The sequence below is a fragment of the Corvus brachyrhynchos genome, unplaced genomic scaffold, assembly GCF_000691975.1.
Source record: "Corvus brachyrhynchos isolate BGI_N302 unplaced genomic scaffold, ASM69197v1 scaffold45, whole genome shotgun sequence".
NCBI classification, from domain to species: Eukaryota; Metazoa; Chordata; class Aves; order Passeriformes; family Corvidae; genus Corvus; species Corvus brachyrhynchos.
Genome location: NW_008238361.1, coordinates 2,158,527 through 2,178,842, shown reverse-complemented (window position 1 = coordinate 2,178,842; position 20,316 = coordinate 2,158,527). Strand labels below are relative to the sequence as shown.

Genomic DNA, 20,316 nt, shown 5'->3' with positions numbered 1-20,316 from the left:
GCCTCCGCCTTCCTCCCTGCGCCCGGGGGCCCTGAGGTGAGTGCGGGGGGAGCGGCGGGGCGGGGGGGTTGTTTGTTTACCCCGTGTTTACCCCCTGTTTACCCCGGGGGGGCACCGCCTGTCACTTCAGGCCCCTTCCCGGCGCCCCCCGCCCCAGCTTTGTTGTCGGGGGATGCTCCGGGGATGCTCCTTTGGGCCCCTCCGGAGCGGGAGGGGAGGGGGGTGATGGTGGCGGGGGCGCCGGGCAAAGTTCGGGGTGGTGCGGTGGGTGCTGAGCCCCGGCCGAGTCCCGAAAGTGTTGTTTTCCTGGGATAACAGGGAGCCCCGGCGTTGCCCCCCAGGTTCCAGGCCGTTGTTTGACTTATTGTTTGAGTTATTAAACCCCTGCGGTGCTGAAGGTACAAAGACCACTTGTACAAAGACCCTTTCCCGAGCTGAACTTCCAGGGATAGACAGTCCAAGAGCTGGACTTGGTGTTTGCAGGGTTGGGATGTGGTTGGTAGCAGCCCCTGGTTATCGGTGGTGCCCGGCTATATTTGGTCAATGGTTTGTTCAAATATATATGTCGGGATGTGTTTTTCCATGGCTTTCTGCTGGGAAGGCCAAGTGGCTCCATCCCTGCTCACAGTGTTGGTCAGGTGCTGCTGGTGGACTGACCTGATCATGTTTTCTACTGGTTCAAAGGAAAGTTATGTGTAAAAACGTCTGAAATAGGTTAAAATGTAATGGGTTTAAATGTCAAACTAAATTCTGGACTCGAGGAAACGTTGGGAGAAGCCTTCTAGATGTTTGCAAGGATCCAGAAGTAAGAGCTGGGGCATTAACACCAAGCTGAAATGAGAGAGTCCCCTACCCCCTACACAAGTAGGATGTTTATATTGAAATTGCTGTTGTCTGCTTATTTCTGGAGCTTAATTATGTCCTCTGTAATTTCCAAAAGACAGTTGGAGTGCTTTGGTTTATTTTGGGCTTATTATTTTTGGTTTATTAAGTACTGAGTGCAGAACCATGGACTAGGCCATGAGTGTGTTTTCCAGAGGGGCATCCCAGTTAAATGGTGGTCAGCAGAGAGTGTGTGTCATCTCTGCCTCATGCTGAAGGATGCCCACAAGAAAGAGCTCTCCTGGCATGCTGGGGTATCTCCCATTTCTGATTTGTACACACGTGTCTCGCGGGAAGCAGCAATTTTGGGATCAGGCTGGGAAGAGTTTGCGAGAGCCGTAATTTGATGGGGTGGAAGGAATAGGAGAAAACCAGAGTTGGATTGATACTTGACAATGTTGTGATGGAGAATTGGAGCTAGCAGCCATAACTGTAGTTCTTTCTAATAGTTTGCTGTTAGTTTTCTTTTTGCTTGTAATAACTTTGAATTTAAACATGTGGGGGAATAACCTCATTGGTGACAATCACCAAAATCAGCAGATCTGTGTATAAACACCCATTATTTAAACATGTGACTCTCCTTTTGGTTTACTGCAGGTAGGAGTTGGACAGCAAAAGCCCTGTCCAAGAGGAAAGGACACAGTTTATTATTTTATTTCATGACAGTGCTTCTTTTCTCAACCTGAGATCCCATGGATCTGCTTTCCTCTGTACATGGAAACCTATAGTGGCTGCAGGATTACGTTCCCTGTGCATGTAGAGCTGCAGCTCTGCTCCCAGCTTCCATGGCCTATAGTGATGAGATACATTAATTATTACAGGGATTTAACCATCTCTTTGTGTTTCAGTCTTTAGAACAGCTATGGTTTGATTTATTATGGTTGTGCAGTAAAATACCCAGATTTTGAACAGAATTCTGAAGCTGGGCAGAATAATTCAGGGTCTTCTCTTACTTTAAAACCTAGAGATAAAATTACTGATAAACCTTCATTTCCCTAGGCCTCCAGTCCTGCAGCCAAGTCTGTGCTGGAAGGAGAGCTGTGGATTTGGTGGGATTGGGGTGGGAAGGGCCCTCAGAAGGAAGCACTGGTGGGACTGGGATTCTGGGTGGCAATTCCTGCATTTCTGCAGGCTTAGCACAAAGGAGTCTCAGGCTAATTTGGGGCTTCTGGCTGCTGTCACAAGCTTCCAAGAACTGAAGGAATTGAATCTTTCAACCTGTGCTGGGAAAGATTGTGAGTTATGAACAGCTGTAACTAAAAAGGAACACAGTTTCCTTTTATTTGGGTTCTTAAGCTCTTTTTGCTGCTATTATAAAGATATTTGCAGGTGCTAATTGCTTTTAGGAAAACTTTATGCGGATTCTCCAGTTCTTTATCTTTGGGGACAAAATTAATAATTATTTTCCTGTATTCTGGGTCAGTGGCTTCCTGGGCTCTAAGGGCAGATAGTTTGGAATTAGCAAGGACTTGCCATGGCTCTGCTGAACATGAAGATGCTGTTTAGGCCTGACTTTAATAATGTTTCTGTGGAGTTTGCTGCCATACCTTCCTTCCTTTGTGGACAAATGAGTTGGTTTCTATTTGGATTAGGGAGGCGGATGTTTGAGGAGAATCTTTATGATGCAATACCTTCAATAATTGAACTTTTCTTGTACAACTTGCAGTCCCTTCGTACTCTGGCTGTGGAGGGATCAGTGTTTCTCCTTGTTAAAAAACACTGGAGATCCGGGCATCAGTAACAGTCCTCTCCAAGATGGAATGCCTTGGGTTTCAGCTGGGTTATTTAATTTGCTTTGTCAGTAGATTTATTTTTTTTTTCCTACTGTTACTCATGGTTATTCGTTCTCTGTGGAAGATCAGTGGCTGGAATACAGTCTGTAAGTCCAGCATTAATTTCTGGATCAGCAGCCAGTGCTCCCTGTGGATGTTCCCTGTGGAAAGCAGCAGGCCAGGTGGGAGGCCCCTCGTGCCCATCTGGAGCCCCACTAATGTCCCAGTGTCTTTCTGTGGGCTTAAGAGGCCATGTGCACAAAGCAGTACAGTCTCATCCGTTCATGGCCAGGGACACAAATTTTGAAAGTGGCTGAGCTTCTTTTGCAAAAATCCTGTCAAAACTTTGGAAAAGTGGGGAATTCTGTTTGTTCTTTCAGGCTTGTTGGGTTATCTGAGGGTTTAGTTTTGTTTGGTTGTCCCTGTGTTGGGTCTTGTTCTGTCCCAGTAGAAGTGGAAATCAGAATTACCGTTGATTTCAAGAATTAAAAGATACAGGATACATTTATTTCCTTTTTAATGCTCTTATGTCGTTAAGGACCTGCTTATTCTTTTAAAGAGTTACTTGAACGTTGGAAACCACAGGCTCTCATTGGCTTTTCTTTGTATTTATTTTTGGAACTATTAGGTGGAATAGTACTGCTCGATCAGTTTCAAATGGGCTTGCACAGGAACCAAGGCTTGTATTAGGGATGAAATTTTGGAAGAGCATTGGAAATGGCTTTCAGGATGCTTTAATTCTTCTCTGTGTATCTGGAGCTAAACGAAGAGGGAATAAAACAAAAAGCAGCAGTTGAGAAATTAAGAAGTGCTGATTCCTTCCCTCTCTTGAATTCCAAGTTCTTTATTATAGCAATACCTATTTTTCTGATGAATTGTCTAGAAAGGAGTTCAGACTTTGTACTGTTTTCAAATCGAGGTAAAATTTGTCAGAATCACTTGGATTACAATGTTAAAAAGTGTATGAGTACATATGCAAATGAGTTTAGCTGCATACTCAAATACACATATATATAAATATATAAATGAGCATCTACAAGAAGTGTAAAAACCAGATAATTTGGACTTTTCAGTGCTGCTTTAGGGTCCAGTGACCATGTGGCTCCCAGGATCGTGTGCTCGGCCCGGGGGCAGCGGAAATCAGTGAGACCCCTGCCATGGCTATTCATAGACCTTTGTGAAATGAGTTGGTCATCTCGGTTTATCTGCAGCCTGACAGGTGTTCCCAGCCCCAAAATCTCTGTTGCCTCCCATCCTTCCCATGGGAATGACTAAGGAACAAATCCTGGAGTGGGTTCAATTGTTGGTTCTTAGGCTGCAGCTGAGGGCAATACAGGGAGCTGGAGATGCCCAAGATACAGTTCTTGTTTGTTTGAGGGGTTTTTTTCTGAAATATTCTGTTTCAGGAGCTTTAAATGTGCTCAAAAATGAAATGGTAAAATGCTTGAAAATTCTTTTTTATGTTTCTAAGCAAACCTTTATTCTTTCATTTATTACTCTGGTTAAATTCAATGTGCTGTTTATTTTATATATTTTTATTCTACAGAAAATATTTTAAAGTAAGCGAGCAATGTTTTAAAAATTCTTATCCTGCCACAATATCTGATAACCAAAACCTATAGAAGCAGTACATTAATTCATTATTCTGATATGAGGTAAAATTGAAGCTTGGGATAAAAAAAAAATATATTGTCATAATTTTTGCTTAGTCCACATTTTCAGTGGCATTAAATGCAGAATTATTTTGGTGTCTGAGTAATCTGAAATGTAAATAGCATCTGAAATATGAGGGCCCTTCGTTTGCAGCATCAGTAGCGTGGCCTCGCTCAGGAAAATTCCCAAGTGAGGGAAGCAGAACAGTTGTCAATTGTTTGCACAACAAATCCTGTTGGATCAAATGGTGATATTCCCAACGTTTAGATCAAGGAAGGCATAAGATAATGTTGCCTTGTACCCCACTGCCAAAGGAAACAAACACAGCCTAACTTAGGAGAAAATTTGGCCAGATAGAACCTGGGCCTACATATCATAAATACAGATAGTCAGATTTTTCCGTTCATGCTGCCTAATGGTTGAAAAACATGGAAATTCAGTTTCACTTGGCCAGTTTTAGACTTGGTTTTTAAGCTCTGGTAGATCATTGCCAACATGCTATTTAGGATTATCTGTTGTGATAAATTAAAGACTTGATGAAAATATGTGGAACGTTTGGGTTTGTCTTCATCCTTTAAGCTTTTACCTGTCCACCTCATGTATATTTTTATATATGTATATAGACATATATGTGATTAGCCTCACTAGAATGAGCACAAATTTCATGTGTTTTGGTAAGACTGAAGTTGTAGCATTGAAAGTAATAAACATAGCCTTATATTTTTGACTGTTTGTCCCTAATCTCTTTAATTTAATTATTTTACTTTTAAGACTGTTGCAGTGGAGCTTTATGCATCTGTTTAATTTTTTTTATATAAGTACACTGTCCATTTAAGGAGATAGATTTTATTTATTTTGACTGTGTGTAGAAGAGAAGCACAAAAAAAAAATTGCTGGAGCCTCTCATCCAAACTCTAGATAAGAATAATTTTTTTAGTATCTGCTATTTTTGGAAGAAAACACTGCAAAAGTGAACAAATGAGATCATTGATTCAAGAAACAAAGTGGTCGGGAATCTGTAGTGAGCTGGTTTTTTTAGAACAGAACTTCCTTTTGTCTTTTTAGGGGCTTGGGGGCAGGAGAGGGATACGTTGTTCCCTCGTAATCTTTATGGGGAAGAGGCCTGGATCAGATTTCAGAGGTGGATGTGTTGGCCTAGACTGGTGATGCAATGTGGTGTTGTCTTGTTCCTGAACGTGGCTGCCTGGAATGGGAAATACTGTAAAGTTTTCTGGCTTTTTATTTGTTTCTGCTCATCCCATGTTTCTCAAGGAATAGTCCCTTTTGGAAACTTAGTCATTTTCCTCAGAAAACATGAGTTTTCCCTGTTCATACTATGCTAGAAAAGGTTTGGGTTTTAAAGATGCTGTTTAAAACTACTTTTCCTCCTACATTTTGTCGCAGAGGAGTTGCTGCCGTAGGGATTCCTGGGTTTGGGAGGCTCAAATCCAGTGGAAGGGTTTGTTTGTGCTGATTGCATTGGAGCTCCCTGGTTATGGCAGGCAAACCTCAGTTACAGCTGAACCTTCACTTGCCTCAATATCAACATAATCAGGGAGCTGCAAAGAGCTGCAGAAAGGATCAAAGCCAAGCAGTGGCCTGCGATTCCCTCAAGAAATGCCTTTCGCTGGTTCCTTTCAGGTTCAGAACTGCTTTGCACTTGGGAAGTCTGGAAAAGGCAGAGATCCGTGTTTGGGACTGTGTCTCTTTGAGGTTTTCAGTGCAAGTTTTGTCCTAAATAAGATCTAGATACCAGAGCAGGTATCAAAATCCTTCTACCACAACCCTCCTGTTGTCCAAACTCGAAGCACCGCTGGCTTTTCCCGGCTAAGGTGATTTAAATGCTGAGGGCTGTGAAATCCCACCTGCTCAGGGCAGCAAGAACACGCTGTATTTAGTGGACAATAAAAGGAACTAAAAACTAAACCAAATAATTTTGTGGAATACTTGAAACTTGGGAATGATGTTTGCGTTTAAGGACCGTGTCCTTAAAAATCTGTGAGTTGTTGGAGCCTTTTAAAACGCACATGGTTCCCCTTGAAGTAGCCTGGGTGTTATTAAGTAATAAAGCAGGGCCATGTCTGTGGGCCAGCTGAAGCAAACCATATCTGGGCTGGAGGCTATTGGTTCCTCACCTCTGTTTTAAAATTAGTCCAATCATTTGCAGCGTGATTCATTTCTAAAAATGACTTGTCCATCTGTGCAGGGTGCCCTGGCTCTAACATTGCAGTGCTGCTGGGGCTTTGCTGGAAGTTGTGTTACTCTCAGGATGTCTTGTAGCTGTTGTATCCCACTTTTCTTTGATAAATATGTTAATTCAGGCATTAAACTGTGGTGTTAAAAACTATGGTGTGGGTGATTTTAATTTTTGGAAATATCTATCAAATGTTTCTACTCTTGAGACTCTGTTATTAAAAATCTAGGTATGAAATCTTCAAGAAAATAAACCAAGGTCTATTCTGTTTTCACTGTTAAAATATTTATCAACTTCTTAGGTGCTGGATCAAGCCCTAAATCTGAATTTTTCATGAGTTGTAACTTCACAAAGGTCTTGGGGAACAAAACTTGTAACAAAGTAATACTCCCCAAAGTTGGGCAGCTCCTTAATCAGCTGCTCTGTGGATTCCTGAGGGATCACCTTACACCTGGAGCTTTGTTCCCAGGATTCTGGGGTTTGCTGGGCTTTTCCCTGTGCTGCTTTCCCCAAAAACTTCACAGTTATGAACCAGTTTTTAGTCATCTTTTGTAACTCAAGTCCTCTGAGGTAAGAGTCCTGCTGAGGATCTGCAGGCACATGGGGAGGTAGAACTTAGGAGCATGTCCTTGGAACTAAAAAATAAACAGAAAATTAAGACAGTATTTTTAATTTTCATTTTTATGTTGAAGGAACTTACATGCCAGAAAAGGTATTCCCATGTATAAGAGCAGCATAATTTTTCTTAAATAATAATTATCAGACTAATAACTGTTGCTTTGTCAGAGAAGGAATATATAAACTTTGTAGAGCCTGTTGTTAGATTTTTTTTCATTTTCAAAGAAAAAAAATCAAAAAGAATTGATCAACTTTCTCCAAATATTGATCTATGCTAAATAAAAATAAGTTTAACTTTATTCAGGTTTTTTTGATGTTATGGATTTGATACAACAGCCTGAGACACACTTATCCCATAGATGAACATTTGGAAGTATTATTCCCATTTTTAATGTTACTGCGTTCAAAAAAAACAGTAAAAATGTGTTAACATTCAGCTTTTGCCAATTATTGCAAATAATTATAATACTTTGGGTGGAATTTATTGATGATATATATAAGTCTAGAATGCTTCTGAGCTATTATAGAAAAAATTAAATGCTTTTTAGTTTGTAGATAGTCAAATGCATGTGTAATAGAGGAAAATGTTCACTGTAATGGTGGTGAATGTAAACTTAATTATTGCTGATGGTGAACCTTAAATTGAAGGTATTTTAAGGTATTTCCAGTTGTTGTCTTGACAGAAAGCTCTTTATAGAGATTTTTATTTAATGTCTCATTGTAGGGCCTGGAGTTGGTTATTCAGAGGTCTTCACAGACAGGTGGGATTTTTGGATTAGGTTCTATGAACCTGGATGTTCATCAAAAATCCACAAATAATTACTGGGGTTTTTTTAATCTCTGCATTAATCCTGTCCGGTGTAATCCGTAATTATTCCGTCCTCAATTTGCATGGACTCTCCTGTTGTTTACTTTTGCTTTACTCACCTACTTTATTGTGCCCCAGTAGACATTCCTGAGAAGTTACTAATTCTGAGTTGCTCTGGCAATTGTCTGGTGCTCAACTTGGTGGCGTTTCCCTGCGTGTTTTTGGGGCAGTGCGTTTGGAACCCCACAAAAAAGTCCATCAGACTTCAGGGGATGCATCACTAGGTAGAAATATTTTGATTTCTGTGCACAGGATGGTGAAGCCGCTTCACGGGAGAGGGGAGTTCCCTGGAGCTGCAAGGTGCAGCCTGTGGATAACTCTTCCTGCTGTTCTCTGTGGCTTTCAGCGGTAGGGAACAGGGGAGTTTGGCTCTCCGGGAGGGAAGGGATTGTAACTGAAAGCTGCTGGAGAGGCCTCGGGGGCAGGAGGAGGAAGGAAGCGAGTGGTGAGACGTTAGGAAGAGGCAGACGCTGGGTAGAGGGGTTGGTGGTCAGGAGCGGTGAAGGGGGGATGTGGATGGCAGCAGGGAGGGAAGGGGATGGAGGCAAAGCCGGTGTTTGGGGAAGAGTTGGAGGCTGGGCTGGTGCAGAGGTAGTCAGGGATGTCATAAAAATTGGGGGAATTGGGGGAGCAGGGGCCCGTGGGTGTGTGGAAATTGTTTGCCGTGACAGAGGGGAGCCGATCAGAGAACCATGGCGTGGTTTGGGTTGGGAGGGAGCTTAAAGCTCATCCCATTCCACCCCTGCCATGGGCAGGGACACCTCCCACTGTCCCAGAGTGCTCCAAGCCCCGTCCAGCCTGGCCTTGGACACTGCCAGGGATCCAGGGGCAGCCACAGCTTCTCTGGGAATTCCATCCCAGCCCCTCCCCACCCTCCCAGCCAAGAATTCCTTCCCAGTATCCCATCTAACACCGCCCTCTGGCAGTGGGAACTCCATCCCTTGTCCCCAGTCCTTCTCCAGCTCTCCTGGAGCCCCTTTAGGCCCTGGCAGGGGCTCTGAGCTCTCCCTGGATCCTTCTCTTCTCCAGGTGAGCACTCCCAGCCCAGCTCCAGAGCAGAGGGGCTCCAGCCCTGGGATCCACAATGTGACGGGAAAGGGAGTTGGTGACTCTTGATGGGAAAACCCACCTGGTAGCCTGGCTGAACCCACAACTATCAAGAATATTTTCACACAGTATCAAGCAGAAAGTGCTGCTTAATCACAGCCTTTACATCCAGCAGCCTCAGAATGATTTGAAAAGGGAAGTAAACAGGCCTGTGAGTGTATAAATAATTCCATAATATTGCCACTGTTGCTGCCTCAACTTGGAAGAGCTGGAAGTAGCTGCAGCCCTGCTCAGCAGGCCTGGCTGGGCACCCAGCCCTGCTGCTCTCAGATGAGGACCTGTATCAGTGTAGGAGAAGTGCTTTAACATCTTGGAGGATTTTTGCCTGGATGTTTGGGTTTCCACGAGGGAAGTCTCCAGGGAATTAAATCCATGACTCGAGCTCAGCCCGTTCTCCTTTGTCCCGCTCCGGTTCCGCAGCGTTGCGCGGCTCCCCGCTCTCCTGAACAGCCCATGCAATCCATGTTTGAGCTTTCCCTAGGAGAGCGTCCCATCGTCCTGCTCTGGAAAGCGTGGCTGGAATGCTGGGCATGCCTTGTGTGTGTTGTGTTTACTTTGACTATATTCTCCTTGCTCGTCCCCTGAGTAAACAATCCTAATCCAGTGCTGCACATCCAAGGCAGCTCTGCTGGATCTTGCTGAACCTCCCTGCGTTTTTATGCCTCCTTTTGCCATCAGCTGGCTGGGGGTAAACGCAGTATTCCTAGGCAGGGAAAGCCACTGATTTATATGGATTATTCTAATCCAGCATCATGCAAGCAAAATCAAAAAATAGTTTGACTACCTAATGATTCAGAAATGCAGACATGTTGCCAAAAAATTTTAGCATTTGTTAGCTTTACACTTGAGCAAATGCATTCTGGTAGAGAATTGAACTTCTTTATTTTAACTCTTATCTGCAGAGTTTTAAGGTATAGGAATTTATTCCACAAAAAAAAAAAAGAAACATATTTTACAATTAGAACAAATAGGAAAATGAGTCTTTAAATTTCTTGTATCTTCTTCTTTTTTGGAATAAATGTTTCTAGACTTATATATACAGGGACAAACATTCTTCCTTTAGATACAGCCAGAAAGTTTGTTCCTTTATTGAACAGGGGCTCTAATATGATTTAGCATTTTCTACTTTCAGATAACGGTTTGAAGCAGGGCTTAAATGAAATAAATTCCGTGTACCTTAGTGAGGAAAGGGGGTTTCTCTTGAATATCTCAGTTTCTTTTGAGTGCTTAAGTATTTCAATAAAAACAGGAACAAAATTTTTGGAGGAACCTCAGCAGAAGAAGGAACCAGATGTGTTGATTTTGTAAACATTAAACAATCTGCATTCTAAGAATTACTCTGATCCCTTTGAATTCAAGGACTGACTAAATTATTTTGTGTCTCTCTATTGGACAGTGTTTTTCTGTGCATTTGCCAGTCATAACCAGAGCCCTGATACTACTGTAATGTATAAAATATCAGGAATAATGTGGGATTTTAATTTTTTGTCACTGTCTTCTGTAAAAATTATTTTGGACCTAATACAGGGGGGTGATTTTGCATAGTTCCATTAAAAATTTAAAAAAGAGTGGTAATTTAGGATGAGTAGAATGGTTATCAATACAGAAACTTGGTTTCTGAATTTAATTTCTATTGGATAATGTAAACTCAAAGTAGTGATACTATTCCATGTTAGTTTCTGGTTAGCTGGAGCTTACTAAAAATTAACTTAATTAAATTTTTTTTCCTGTTCTACTCTGAAAGAAATCCCCAAACCTGTCCCAAAGTATTTTTTTTCCTCTAAATTACCACAGCTGTTCAACATTGTTTCAAATAAATATTCTCCTATAGTTCTGTCACAAGCAAGAAAAAGGGATTTGTTCAATCAGCTGAAATGAAATTATCTGCAAACCAACCATGAGTTATTTATGCATTTTCCCCATGATTCACTGTCTGATGAAAAATATGTTAATATTTGTTACAATTTATAAAACCAGATTTGAGAGGATTTGGGGTTTTGTTTAGGTTTTTATATAGCAATACATGAGTCAATTGAGGCTTTGACATCAGACAGACTGGGAGGGACTTGAACCAAGTGAAATTACCTGTTCTGCATGACGTTGGTATCTCAGAATCTTGCTTGTTGCAAGTTTTTGTCACTAGTTTAAAATACAAAATTTTAAAAACAAGCTAAACTGTTTTGGATAAAAGTGAGGAAAATAATAAATTCCTGCAACATTCCAGTATAAAGCATTCAATGGGAAAGACATGGAATTATTCAATTTTTAAACGTGCTGGCTTTGTTTTCGTTTGTAGCCAGGGAGCTTTGCGTTACTTTGACATGATTTTTACTTTAATTTTTTATGTAGAAAATGATAAAATCTGTCATTTTTTAATATTTCTTTTTAGTATTATTTCCTGTGATTTGCTGCTGCCATAAATAATATTAAATGGTAATAACATGATTTGGGTGAGAAAACTTTTAATTAACGTCTGGGCAGAGCACTGTGTGTTTCTGGAGGGAAATCTATTCAGATTTAGGGGAGCAGTTCTATTTTCTGTGCATGTTTGTGGGGGTTTTGGGGTTATTATCCCATAGGTACCACCTCCTCTGGGCTGGATGGGGCTGGTGCCTCTCCCACAGGTCAGCTGATGGTTCGTAGTGGAGTGCAGCATATTTTTCTCAGTGCAATGAAAAAGAAGTTTTATGACCTGAGCAAAACACTTTCCCCATTTCTGTAGAGACTTTTAGTGTCCAAAAGCTTTTCATAAATACAGCTATAGAATACCTAAGGCTATTCAATTCATCTTCTCAAGGGCAAAGGATTTTTTTTTTTCTCCTTTTTGATTAAATTTTTTGGAGAAAGGAAGCTGTCAGAACAGACTTTATAGTTTTGCCTTTGTTGAATTGACACTCTATAAAATTTTATTTTAGCAGATTCGATACGAGAGAGAAGCAAACGATAGACTCCAAGTAGGGCAGAGAAGAAAGTTGTAGGTTATTAAATCTTTTCAAGGAGAAAAGGAAGTAGTTCAGTGTGCTCACAGAGGTTCCTGTGTCAGCAATTGGGAAGCCTGGCAGAGATTATCTTCAGCCAGCAGCAGGTTAAGAAGGACAGGATGGGAAGGGGACGCTGAACTTCCAGCATGAAGGAAATTGAGATATTTAACCTGGTTCAGAACTGGGTTTGCTTTAGATCTCGTTTTACTCTGCAGTCCTCGAGCTGCAGTGTGAGAGAGTTTCGAGCATGCAGGTTAAAAAGTGAATTTCAGTGTCTTGAAATAGACATTTTAATAGAATTGTTCATTTTTTTAGAATGAAATTATCATTAAGGAAAAATGATAGCAACATAACAAATAAATTGGAGTAATTTAGCACTTCACCCACGGGTTTGGTTGTGGGGGTGAGAGGTTTTCCACCCCATACTCCATGAGCATCCACAGAAGTTTCGCTGAGACCTGGCCCCTCTCTGAAGGGCAGTATTAATGGAATTATTTCAGGGTCATTTGGCCCCAGGGTCCGTGCCATGATCTGTCAGCTCCTTTCTTTGTGCCAGGTGAGTTGGGTGTCTGGGCAGGAGCGTCGCTCCGCCCGCGGCCCCGGCGCTCTGCTCCGCACCCCGGAGCCCCTCAGCTGGGTCTGTGTCCAGAGCACAGCAGCATTCCTTGCAGAATCCATGGGCTGTCCTCCCATCCCTGGAGCTGGTAATGCCTCTGGAATGCGCTCCAGAGCGAGCAGGGTGTGGGTGGGGAGCAGAGCAGGTGGAGCCAGGTGAGCCATGGAGGCTCTCGGAGCAGTCGTGTCCCTGCCAGTTGGGACTTGTGGGAGACTTGCCGGCATCAGGAGCACAATCCTTCGCTCCAGTGTCATTCTCACGGGAAGCAGCTTCTTGTTTTAGGGGATTGGCCTGGCTGGTGCTTGATACCCACCTTGGTAATGAGGGGAAATGGGAGAGAGAAAATCCTGGAGAAATTTTTGTAAAGTTAGTCCTACGTAGCACTTGACTGGGAGAGTTCCACTTGTCCTGTGTCTAGCCAGGGCAATGAGAAATATTCCAGCAGCCTGACAGCAGGTGAACATTATCCAGACTGCAGCAGTTTGGGAATCAGACCTTCTGTTTTGGGAAGTTGTCATTTCTGCAGTCATGGAGACGCTCATTAGACATCTCACATTCAATATGCAGCTTATTGAGCAGTTGGCTGAGAAATGATGAGCAGAACAATTGTATCTTGAGGGAAAGCTGGCTTTGGAGAGCATGGTCTTCCCTGAGTTAAGCATCTACATGTAATTTTAATTTTTTTAATGAATCTGAAGATGCTCTGGACATGGGCACTTTTCTGATGGGATGGGGTAGGTCCAGGTGGGTAAGGAGTGCTGCTTTAGGGTCATCCCTTTGCTTTGTGTGATGATCCAGAGGGAGAGAACCCAGTGTGGTGACAAGGATGTAACCTTTATTTTTTATATGCTGGTATTAGAAACCCTGAGACCCCTCAATAATGAGGTGAGATGGGTGCAGTTCCCTGATTCTGCTTCCAAAACTTAAAATGACATTGTATTAAAAATAAATAACAAGGCATTAAACTAACCAAAAGTACATGGGATAATGTTTTGGTTTCTTGTCCACTAGTAAGTTCATAGTTAAAACAATGAAAAGAAAAATGGATGTAAGATTGTGCCCTTGGACACATTCTACAAAGGGTCCAGAATAGTCACTTTTTATGCACTGAGACTTCCACTAAATTTATATATTCTACAGCTTTCCTAGCACCGATAAAAGGGCCTGGATCAATGATATAATTTACCAATTTAGACCTTAGTTTCTATTTTTAAGTAAGTGATATCTAATATTTGGTAGGGGGTTGGGAGCATCTTGTGAAGAAACATTTATCTCTGAGCATTTTGGATTGTAAGGCCAGAATAAATATGGGAGAGCAGATCTAATTTCCAAAATACCAGTCTGAGCAGAACAAAAGGATTGGGGCTTCTTTTCTTTGGGGTGGTTTTTTTTTTTGTTCTTTTTATGTCCTAACTGAAAAATACTCCAGTTCTATCCCCACCCCCAAGTGAAAGAAGAATTGGAGTGCACTAAGACACCAAGAGAAGCAGAAAAGGTGAAAAGCCCCAAGCAGTGAGGGGAGACGCAAAGGAGGCCATAAAGGGTTTGTTGTGTGGTACACAGGTTGTTAATGCTGTTAATGATTGAACTGTTTATGGGGGATTACAAAGGGGTAGGAAATGACTCTGCTCAGGAATTCCACTGAATCCCAGAGACACGAACAAAAGTTTAGCAGGATGCTGGACTCGGACTGGGGTCCACCAGCAGAAGCTCCCCAGAGCTGATGAGGAGCACAAACACAAGTGGCTGCAGGGTCATCCTGGTTTAATTGAGCCACCGGACGTGTCCCCCTGGGCGAGAGGCTCCTGGGACACCAATAACTGCGTGGCACTATTGAGTTACCAGCGTGGTAGGGTTACAGGAGCTGGGAGTTCACAGAAATATGCTGTCATACTTGCTAGACCTGTACATCGAGTTTGGGGGTTGGGCATTTTGGGGGTTCGTTTTCTAGGGGGTTTTAATAAATGCAAACTTCCTAAAACCCACTGATAGTTAGATATTGCCCTGCTGGGTGTCCATTTTAGTTGTTAAAGGTCAGGAAAATTGTTTTACTACTGGTTTTATGAATACTTTTGACATCCAGCTTGTTCCCTCGGAAGTGTAATGTTATGGTTTATAAACTGGAAGTCCCTTCTACTATTTTCCCACATCTTAATCAAGTTTACAGCAGCTCTGGCTGCTTCTCTTCTGGTTGCGTTTCAGGCTCAATGACTCGGATTCTTGGGCTGTGTCCCCATGGGTGGTGACCTTAGGGAGGGCTCAGAGGAGTGCTGGGACTTGCCCTGTGTTCTGTTGTACCGAAATCATTCTGAAATCATCCTGTCGTGTTCATAAACCTATCATGCAGCATCTGATCACCAGGTCTATGCTTAGAAATCAAGGAGGAACCTTTTAAACTGCTCGTAGTAGAGATGGGAAGAGGAGGAGTAGCCAGACTTGTCATTTCCCTGCAAGAGAGGCTCCTCAGTTTCTAGGAACATTTCTGGTGGTGTTGAGTGGTTTGATCAGCCTGTAGCTGTGTTTTCAGTAAAAAATGCATATTTTTGATGTTTCTCCCAAAGTCATAGACTTGTCTTTACCCTTAATAGCTCTTGGGCACATAATGATGATTGTTATAGATCGTGCAAAGTGGTGAAAATGCTCCTTTGAGCAGTGCTGGGTTTTAGCATTGGAAAGAGAGAAAAGCTGGAACATCCTGGCCATTGTAGTACTCTAACGTATCAAGTTACACATACACCCCACCATTTGTGCAAAAATCATTAATCCAAACCACGTGTCTGTCGTACATGATTTTATTTCACCTATTGGTGGTACCAGGTCTGGGGTGAGACATCTCTGTGAGTGAGACTCCTGGCATATTCCAAATGGGAATCCAACCGTGAGCCATGGATCAGGTTAGCGCCATTTACATTAATTACCAAAATCCATCAGCTGCCAATCAAAGTGCTGCAAGCTCCACTTTTGGCTGCAAATTTAGGCTTACTGGGGCTAACCTGGGTGTAGGAACTCAAGTGCAGTGGCTGCTGCAGCAATTTGAGCTGGCTCTGGCTGGGAAGGGGAGCACTGGCTCGCGAGGAAGCTCCCAGTCCTTGGAAGTTGTTCCTGCAGCAAACTGTGACAGTGTTTGGTGTGCAGGCTCCCTGCTCCTGGCACGTTGTCTGCTGGCTCTTCATAACCTGATGTGAAATACAGAGTGCAAGGATACAGGGATGAATCCATCAGTTTGGGATAAATGTCACTGTTTTGGGGGTTTTCTCAGAAGTTGTTCAAAACTGGATGTAAAATGTTGCATTAAACCTTGGCAGGCAGCAGTGTGCCACTTTGCTATGTAAGTTTGGGTTCATCTGTGAAGGGGATTTTGGAAAAATAATGCTGATCTTTTCCCTTCCCCCAGAGAAAACCGAAATCTGCTGCTAAAAACTTGTGATTTTGTTACAGCTGTTTTGGACACTGGGGAGAAGGAGCAGTGGATGTGTCTGAATTCTCTCTGGAGCATTTCAGGGTATCATTTAGGAATATTTCACTGTAAGGTTGCATTCTGCAAAAGTCACAGGATCCATACTCAAAAATAATTGTGCTTTTTCTGAACTGCCCTTCTTTAGAGCCTGCTCTGTTCAGCAGCAAGTGCAGAATGAAACCTCACGTGATGCACGTGGGTTTAGCAATTGATGAGCAGCTAATTAAGAAGCTGCTCTGGACCTCTGGAAAGAGGTGCTGTGGAAGTATGCATCCAGGAAAACAGACCTTAGGCCACCCAAAACATCTCCTGGACTTCAGGGATGGAGCTGGAAAGAGTCTCCATTTGTCCCAGTCAAGGAATGAGTGATAGTATCACGTTCTCTATTTTATGTGTGGATATTTACAGACAGATTATTCATCTCTGCCTTTTTCTCCCCAGTACAGGAAGTTTTGCTGGCATTTAAGTAGCTTGTCTCAATTTGGACTCTTTTTTTCCTTCTAAAACCCAAAGCTTTGCACTGCAAAAGAAACCTAAGGGAAAAGTTCTGTGAAACCAGGATGTGTGTGCAGAATGATGGCTGGGTGTCCACCCACAGATTAAAACATTCCTGCCAAGGGTAGCTCTGTTCAGATACAGCAAAATAGTTGTGTGGGGATTGTAAGTGGTAGAAAGTTGCTGTTGCCTGTTCTAAGAAAGTACAGAAGAGAACAAAAATCTGACTTTAGCTTAGAACTTGAATTAGAAACCACAGAGAAGCAGGATGGAAATCCTCCAGCCTGCAGTGGCATTTATTGCCCAGGATACAGATTTGTGTTATTCACTTTAAGAAGCTCTCCGTGACTGTGTCTGAAGTTCTGTACTTGTTACAAGTTTTTGATGTTCCTGCTAGAGGATGAAGTAGGTTCTCTTGTAAACTTGTAGGTAAAGCAGGCTGAGCTCTCCTTGTCACTTTGCCTTTCTGACAGGCCTGGCAAAGGTGTTGGGAAAACCCTTTCCACCTGCACGTTGGGAATTGCAGGCAGCTGCTGGAGGGCTGTGCTCCAGCTGAGTGAGGAACAGAGGGCAGGTCGGGAGTGGTGTTTGTCCCTCTCTGCTCCACTCAGGTGAGACCCCACCTGCAGGGCTGCCTCCAGCTCTGGGGCCCAGCACAGGAATGATGTGGAGCTGTTGGAGAGAGTCTGGAGGAGGCCATGGAGCTGCTCCAAGAGCTGGAGCCCCTCTGCTCTGGAGCCAGGCTGGGAGAGCTGGGAATGTTCACCTGGAGAAGGGAAGGACACAGGGAGAGCTCAGAGCCCTTTCCAGGGCCTGAAGGGGCTCCAGGAGAGCTGGAGAGGGACTGGGGACAAGGCATGGAGGGACAGGACACAGGGAATGGCTTCCCAGTGCCAGAGGGCCAGGAATTGTTCCCTGGCAGGGTGGGCAGGCCCTGGCACAGGGTGCCCAGAGCAGCTGGGGCTGCCCCTGGATCCCTGGCAGTGGCCAAGGCCAGGTTGGAGCAACCTGGGATAGTGGGAGGTGTCCCTGCCCATGGCAGGAGGTGGATCAAGATGGGTTTTAATGACCCTTCCAACCCAATTCCATGATTTTTTTTACATCCTGCTTGCTGCACAGGATCCTTTGTATTTCCTTGCCCTTACCTGTGCAGGTGTCCAGGGCTGGGATGAAGCCGCCTCCTCCCTCCCTTTCCGCAGCAGAGCCTGGGGCAGAAATGGCCCAGTGTTGTTGGGGTGGGTGCAGAACCTCCCCTGTGAACACCTCCAGTCACAGATCACTAATTGCCTGACAAGATCCATTTGGATCCTACCAAGACTTTTCAGTTACCAGTTGTGTGTTCAGTGCTTTGTGACACAGAAATATGAATTTGTCATAAACCCCCAACAGTTTGGAAAGGAAACAGACACTGCAGGTGTATCTGGAAGCTGAGTCTGTAAACCCGGAGGAGTTTTGTGCCAGAACCTTTTCTGAAACTCAAGGTGTGGCAGCTGCTTTTTATTACCTGGTGTGTCCGATTCAAAACCTTCACCATACTATTAATTAAAGAACTGAAAAAGAGGTGGTTGGTATCGTGTTGTAGTCCCTTTGGAAGCTGGAAAAGTGCCACTGGATGCAGACTTGAGTCAGTACAGCTGAGGTGGAGATGCAGAATCCCTGAGCATGATGCTCTTGGCTCTACAGTGATGGCTCTGATGGACACAGGGGCCCATTTTGCGTTTTCCATGGCAGCATTAAGATGACAGAACAAGTAAACTGGGGAAGCTTTGGCCCAATGATGTCTTCAGGAACAGTGAAATTTGCATTTTAATTTTTCCTGTATAAACTTACCGAACTTTAAAGGGAGAAGAGTGTTCATCCTTCCTTATCTTTCCCTCTCCTTGCCTTTCCTGGCCCAGACACTTTAAGGAAAGGGCTTCAGCATTCTGGCATTCCTTAAGGACACAATCCGTCAGGGGGAAATAGCACTTACGTGTTTTGTGCATGGGATCGTTGCTGGGGATGGGAGAGGAGAAGAGAATTTAAAAGCTGCCAGTTACTTTCTGCTTTTTCATGGAGAGCAGAGCCAGGTCTCCAAAGGAAATGGGAAGAGAGGAGCTCTGCCACGAGCCTTTCGGAGACACATCTCTTCAGCTGAGTGTTCAAGTGGCTCTGCAAGGAGTGCTGGCCTGGCAATGGCCAGAAATCCACCTCTGTGGGGACTTGGTGTCTCTGCTGGGTTCCATCAGTCACTGGGAGAAGAGATTCGTTCAGCTGGGGCCTGAGAGTGTGACTGGAGCAGACTGAGGTACAAAAAGCCCCAGAGCTAGCCTTTCGGAGACACATCTCTTCAGCTGAGTGTTCAAGTGGCTCTGCAAGGAGTGCTGGCCTGGCAATGGCCAGAAATCCACCTCTGTGGGGACTTGGTGTCTCTGCTGGGTTCCATCAGTCACTGGGAGAAGAGATTCGTTCAGCTGGGGCCTGAGAGTGTGACTGGAGCAGACTGAGGTACAAAAAGCCCCAGAGCTGCAGATTTTTTAGGGGCGGGAGCCACTCACTCTGCATTGCCTCCTCCTGGCTGGGGAGAGGGACTCTGGGTCATGTCTGTCTGTCCATCCCTCGGAGCTCCAGCCTTGGCTCATCCAGACACACCTGAAGGGGCATTTCCTCCACTCTCCCTCTTCTCTTCCCCGCTCACCCCAAAGCAGGGACAGTAAAGGGGGATCCTGAGTGTTTGATCAGAGGAAAAGGCTCTTTTGCTGCTTTGGTAACACGAGGAATTCATTGCTGTGACTCTTCCTGAGCTTTGCATGTTGGAGAAGCAGCACTTCCCTGGGTTTAGGAACTGGAAAATGAGTGTGGATGTGTATGTTCATAAAATATTTAATTACAGCATGTCGATTATGCCATTACCTGAGCATAGGTGAGTGTCTGAAAGCCTGAGCTGGGCTCTTTTTATATGGCCAGGATCCTCATATCCCTATCTGGCCTTCTCCCCAGTGCAATTCCCAAGCAATTTCTCATGCCCACGTGTCTAGTTCACAGTAATTCCAGGCTATGGTCATTATGTCCTAAAAAGAGAAAACATTTCCAGTCCAAAATAACCAAGGTTTACTGAAGTCATTCATATTCACAGTGGCAAATATCCAAACATCCTTCTTTTTGCCTACTTCCTTTCCCATCCTCCAGCCTGCATGGGTTCTTTCCCTTAAAGAAAATAAACTTTCACTTCTAGATTTCAATGCCTTTTATTGCTGTAAATCTCAAAATAGGAAGGGAAAGGACCTCCAGGTGAAAATCAGAATTTAAAAGCTAATTCTGTCCTGGTTGGGACATTCATTCCTTGTTTGTTAATCCTTATCTTCAGTTTCAAATACACAAATTTCTTTATTTTTATCCTGCTTTGAAGCTGCTTCACAGAGGCAGCGTCAGAGTGGTGGTTTATACCTGTTAGAGGGGTTTTTGTGTGGGTAATTCCTGGAGCTGTGAGATATGTTGTAATCAGACAGGAATTTGGGAAATGTATAGGTCTTTCAGGAATGCATAGCTCATGTTGTCATCATTTTTCAGCTCTCCACCATCCAAACTTCGCTTTAGCTAATGCAAGCCAGATGGGTTATTGCTATTTTGTACACTAATATTTGTATTTAGGGTTTTTTAGTGATCTCTGCTAATACTGCTGAGGCAGTATGAA

General features: G+C 43.6%; 1 long non-coding RNA gene across 2 annotated transcripts in view; it reads left to right on the top strand.

The window, feature by feature from the left end:
* Window positions 1–20,316, top strand: part of LOC108447098 — a 64,150-nt gene continuing 43,834 nt past the window's right edge. For both annotated transcript variants that reach the window (XR_001862498.1, XR_001862499.1), the window contains exon 1: window positions 1–36. This is a non-coding gene — a long non-coding RNA (uncharacterized LOC108447098). The remainder of the gene's footprint in view (window positions 37–20,316) is intronic.